General features: G+C 53.7%; 1 long non-coding RNA gene across 1 annotated transcript; it reads left to right on the forward strand.

Moving 5' to 3' along the window:
- The first annotated feature begins 1258 nt into the window (after nt 1-1258).
- On the forward strand, nt 1259-3199 carry LOC139035907 (uncharacterized). The gene is made up of 2 exons (XR_011488558.1): nt 1259-1414; nt 2898-3199. It is a non-coding gene; the product is annotated as an uncharacterized lncRNA (long non-coding RNA).
- The last annotated feature ends 2801 nt before the right edge of the window (nt 3200-6000 follow it).

Consider the following 6000-nt stretch of genomic DNA (forward strand, 5'->3'; position numbering starts at 1 on the left):
TCCTTGGGCAAGAGCCTGTGGGCCCACACACCTAAAAGGAATGTCTAATGAAGGCTTTTCTGCCGACCTCAGGTCTCAGAGGTGCCTGCAGGGAGCTTTGTTATCTCATAAGTTTCAGGCATGCTGAACACTTGAGGAGGTTGAGATGGGAGGTCCTCAGCAAAGGCAGGACCTGGAGGGCTAAACCCATGGGTCGCACTAGTGGAACTTGAGGAGGCTGGCTTCAGGGCTGGCCCATGACATCTGGTCCATTCCTGAGTTGGGGAGTATCCTGAACAGAGCACTGATTCAAGGGGCAATGGGCCCACCTCATCTCTTGCCCTCCCGTCCATCCAGAATTGAGCTGTGAGTCCTTCTGGGCCAGGAGATGCCGGCCTACACCACGGCCACAGGGGAGGAAGAGGGGGAGAGTTGGACCAGCCCCTCCCTGGGAACAGAGGATCCTCTCCCAGCCTCACTGCTGCACAGAGACGGAGAAGAGGCTGCTTCTTGCACACCTGCCTGATGCCAGGCACCATGCAGGGACCTTGCCCATTGCTTCCAGCTGAGATGCTGTTGCAGGAGGTGAGGGGTGGGAGTGGGGAAGGGTGGGGTCTGGGGCACTGTGGAGCACCCACACCCATCCCACCAGGCAGCTGGGTCTCAGCTCCTGCTAGATGGGGCCTGGGAGCCAGAATTCTGAGCTTTATTGTGATATCACCCAACCTTAAAAGTAATCTTGGATGGGCAACTAAATCAGAAAAAAATATTGTACAGCAGAGTGGGAACCAACCCTTTCAGACTGCAGGAGAGACATCCAGGCACATACCATTTCTATAGCTCCATACCGAAGGCTCCTGACATTTCAGCAAACTGTGTCCGTGAATGTCTGGGAGGGGCTGAGAGGATACCATCCCATTTTACAGGTCAGAAAATTGAGGCTCCCAAAGGCACACAGCTTCACAAATGGCAAATCAGGAGATGACGTGGAGCTCACTGCCCCTTGAATTGGTTCTCTCCTTGGGGTACCCAATCCCCAAACCCAGAAATGAACCAGATGTCACCTGAGAGTCCCATCCAGCAGGTTAGCTCTGAAAAGCCTGGAGCACTGGCTCAAGGGTCCCCTCCAGGGGCCCGGGGGCCACCAGTCACCTCCCTCCCCATCTGCATACTTCCACACCAGTGGCACATGCCTAGCCAGCTGTGTCACAATAGATGTGCTGTACCTGGCCTCTGACTGGCCCGCAGGAGGCAGGATTCTGGGAGGAGGAGTCAAGAGGTGAGGAGAGCATCTCCTGGACCCAGAGAGGGTCTGGGTCAGGCCCAGAAGGGCCTGCTGTCCCTCTTTCCTGAGCCCGGGGGAATCCACTGCCTTTGCGCCAAGGTGAGGGAGGACCTATTTTCCCCCAGGTGCCCACTGGGGGCTGAGTTGGAGGTGAGTCACCCACTTCACCCACTGCCACTGATGTCCCTGTGAATCCCAGGAGTCCTGCCACGGGGTTCCCCTGAAACCAGCCTCCTGCCTCACAGGGGCCTGGGACCTTTAGTGTTCACCGCAAAGGGCCTGAGTGGTGCTTCAGGGACCACGACTCAGACATGACACGTCTTGTCAACCAAACTAAGTCATCTCTTCTCAGGGTGTGTTCAGGGTCCGTCGGGGTTCTTGTAAAAACAATTATTTCTTCTTTCAGTTCAGCCTGAGAGCTGAGTTGGTATTTGAAGAGTCGAGGAATCAAATATTCACAAAATGACTACATGATTCTTATTTGGAATATTAATTATGTGAAGGGAACAACAGAATCATTTTTTTTTTTATTAAGCCCTGATGAAGGAGCTGTCCCCAGACTCTACTAAAAGCCTAACACAAATAAACAAGATCCCATGTGCCACTGCCTGACCTCAGTGAGGACGTGCCCCAGGCAGAGGCCACGATAACAACAGCACCTAAAAAAATTCAAACCTGGTACCTCTAGGGCTTTACAATTCACAGACACTTCCACATTCATCCAGTCCTTTGGGTTCCTGTTGTTCGGTTGCCAAGTCGTGTCTGACTCTTGGCAATCCCATGGACTGCAGCACACGGGGCTTCCCTGTCTCCCACCATCTCCTGGAGTTTGCCCAAGGGCACATTCTTTGAATTGGTGATGCCATCCAACCATCTCACCCTCTGTTGCCATCTTCTTCTGCATTCAGTCTTTCCCAGCATCAGGGTCTTTTCCAATGAGTCGGCTTGGGTCCCTGCTCTTGCTGTTGCTTAAGTCACTTCAGTCGTGTCCGACTCTGTGCGACCCTATGGATTGCAGCCCGCCAGGTTCCTCTGTCCAAGGGATTTTCCAGGCAAGACTACCACTGGAGTGGGTTGCCGCACCTACCTCTTAAAGGTCCATATTGGACGTGTTGAGACACCTTTATATGAAGAAGCAGTGGGCTCAGAAAAGAGCTCCCCAAGTGGTACCGTGGTAAAGCACTCGTCTTTAGGAGGAGTTTTTTGCAGGAGACTTTTGCAGGAGACTCTGGTTTGATCCCTGAGTCAGGAAGATCCCCTAGAGGAGGGAATGACAACCCACTTCAGTATTCTTGCCTGGAAAATTCCATGGACAGAGGAGCCTGGCAGGCTGCAGTCCAGGGGGGTCACAAAGAGTCGGACACGACTGAGCTCACAGGCTCAGAAGGAGAAAGGGTCTTGCCCAAGGACTCAGCTAAGCAGTCCTAACTGTAAAGGAAGGGTCCAGTCCAAGGCCAGTGCTTTCCCTTCTAAAGCCGCCTCACTCGGCAGATCTCAGCCTTATTGCAGCCCTGAGGAAATGCATTCCTACCAGCCTTTTACAGACAAGGAAACTGTAGCTGAGAGGGCTACAGCGGGGCCCCTTCTTCCCAAATGCCCTGTGACATTCACACACCCATCCTTTTATCCTCAGGAGTCTCCTGGCACCCTAGGACCCTGACTCATTTCTCCAGGATCAGCGCCCCACGAGGATGGTGGTGTTCGAGAGTGTTTGTCAGTCCTCTTTGCTTTCCAGCTCCGTAGTTCAAAAATACCAACACGCCAGCACCACAGAACACAAGGTTTCCTGCACCTTGGCTAACTTCCTGCTGACTCAGCCAGACTGGGAAAGGGCCAATTGTGGTAACTTCTCCGGCCGTGCGAGAGAAATATTTATTGTTGAATGGTCCTCTGTTTAATAAAAGGCGCTCAGCCCTCTCCGCTGGGCAGAGAAGATCCCACAAGTGTGGCTGTCGTCCCAAGCCTGTCCCTTTCATGTGGGATGATTCGGGGGGGTGGGGGTGCTGCCTTCTCTCTGGGTCTAGCAGGGCTTGCATCTTCTCTCTGCAGAGGCCGGGTGCAGCCACGATTTACGGAGGCTGGAGCAGAGTTTCTGGTTTCCATTTTCACCCTGAGGCGCTTTTCCTCAATGAGCCTGGCCAAGGTCTTGACCTCTTGGCACCTCTGAGTACCCATCTGTGAAATGGCTAGAATATAATGCATGTGTTGATTGACATGTAAAGAGCCTGCCTCTGATGAGGACCAGGGTGCTCCTCCCTGGAGGCTGGACCGTGGCTCTCTGTAAACTATAAAAGAGCCTTTGAAATGCCTGAGTGCAGCAGAGAAACCGGCAAAGGACTCTGGGGCTCACGAAGAACACCTCTCCAGTTCAGCTGTGCGCGAGACTTTTGATGATGCTTGTGGGAACAGCTCCTGTCTGCGGAGGATGGGAGGAAACAGCCAGTTTCAGAAAGGAGTCCTTTACAGTATATTGGATTCCAAATCCCAGAGACCAGAGGCCAGGGGGATTCATCATGTTTCTGTTACCTCAACAGTTGCAAAGAATGATGTCAACGTAATGTGTCCTGGCAGTCCTCTGTGGTTAAAGGTGTACTTCCACGTGCCATAATTAGCACCTCGATTTTGTCCTCTAAGCCCTCCTGGCCTGCCCCAGGATTGGATGTGTTCAGACTAGGAATTGATCACCAGCTTCAGAACTTCCCTGCAATGTGGGAGACCCGGGTTTGATCCCTGGGTTGGGAAGATCCCCTGGAGGAGGGCATGACAACCCACTGCAGTATTTTTGCCTGGGAAATCCCATGGACAGAGGAGCCTGGCGGGCTGCAGCCCATGGGGTCACAGAGAGTCAGATGAGACTGAGTGACTAACACTTTCGCTTTCACAGCTCAGAACTTCTGCCGCTGAGATGACGGAGTGGGGGCCGTGGGTGCTTGAGCTCTTAGTCCATCAGCCTCCCCTTGGTTCTTCCAGGAATGGCTGGTTTCCTTGTCTCCCCTAAGTATGCCCAGCTGGCGTCTGTGCATGGAGGGTGGCTGACAAGCAGGGCCCAGCCTAGGACAGGGGAGGCAGACAGGAGGTCTGGGCTCTGTGGACTGATGACTCTTTAGCCCAGTCCTCTCTCCCAAGGCCTGTTACATCCCATGGCCAGGGCAGAGGCAGGCAAGTTCATCTTCCATCAAAGCTACCCCAACCTCCCTGATCCCATCGCAGACCAGGGGACCCAGTGAGGAGGCTGGGAATTGCTTTGATCTCATCACTTCTTTCCAGTTTCCAAATGGTCTCTTGATTCTGTTTGTTGACAGCTGAAGGCTTACCCTCTCCTCCCACCCCGTTGCTGTGGCCCCAAATCAGGCATCCACTCCCGTTGCCCAGATTCCTGCCTCCTAATGAGTCTCTTTACCCCTAGCCACGCCCTCCAATCTTTAGTAGCCAGAGGCCTCCAGTGTGACCCACTGTCTCATCCTCACCACCACCCAGCCCTCACCCTCCACCTTCCTTGCTCTCCTAACTGCAGGAGCCCTTATCTGCTTCAGGTTTCAACACGCCTGGGCCCTCCCTTCACCTGGGAGGCTCTGCCCACCTCTGCCCTCTGCATTTCCCAGCCCTCCCTGTGGTTCGATGAGACCGCGTGGCAGATACTGGTCAGGGGACTGCCGGTAGGACAGTGCATGTCATCTCTGGCTGAAGCACAGAAGAGGGGGTGGGAGCTCTCCCTGTGCTGTCTGGGGAGGGGTGGACCCCCCACACCCCCCGTCGCAGGCCAAAGCAGACTTCATCACCGAGCCGCCGCAAGGCGGACACATCATGGCCAGTCTTTCAACGAACATGGCCTGTGTGAACACAGAGCCAATCATGTGTCGACCCCCTAAGATGTGAGCCTTGCGGTGAGTGTAGCAGAGGCCTCGCGCACCCAGACTGATGGCCTGGGGAACTCCCTTCCCTCTTCCACCCATTGAAGAGCCACCCCCTCTAGAAGCCCCCTCCCCAGGTCCCCAGTGAAACTCACATCCCCAGCCTGTGCTTCTGCAATGTCCTGTGATTTACCAAAAGGGAGGAACTTGGTCATCACCATCCTTGCAGTCCCCGTCGCCACCATCATGATGACTGAATGTTTTACACACTAACCCGTCTCATCTAACCCTCATGATCAGACATATATACTGTTTCATCTTCCCATTTTGCAGACCAGGAAACTGAGGCTCTGAGATGTTATGTGGCTTGTCAGTTGCCCAGGTTCCAAGGGGTGGTTCATTGAAGCCCACAGCCAATGTGCCCCAGCGCTGATGGACCCCTTCTGTATCCACGTCTCTATCCCCACACTCAGCACACAGTGGAAGCTCGGTGAAGTTTGTCGACTGAATCTATAAATGATGCTGACTTTCTGGACTTCCTTTTTTTGTAGGAGACCTCAGGGGACAGGTGGGGCTGCTCCTGGGTGCTGGGACAAAGTGTCAAGTGTTGCCCAGATAGATCTCTTTTATGCCTTCTCTCCAGGGCAGCTCATGCCATCTTCTCTCAACTCAATTTGCAGGAGACTCCTGTGTGTGTGTGCTGGAGCCTGGGGTTTTGTTTTGCTTTGTTTTTGAAAGGAAACTCTGAAAGGAGTAGGGTGGACACAGTCCTCGTCACTTGCTTCTTGACACTTGACCTTGACACTAAGATTCAGTGGCCTTGGCCCCCCAGTTCTAGAATAGCCCCAAATTTGCATGATGCTCCCCTGTGTGCAGAGCACTTTT

The sequence above is a fragment of the Odocoileus virginianus genome, chromosome 7 (genome assembly GCF_023699985.2).
Source record: "Odocoileus virginianus isolate 20LAN1187 ecotype Illinois chromosome 7, Ovbor_1.2, whole genome shotgun sequence".
NCBI lineage: Eukaryota > Metazoa > Chordata > Mammalia > Artiodactyla > Cervidae > Odocoileus > Odocoileus virginianus.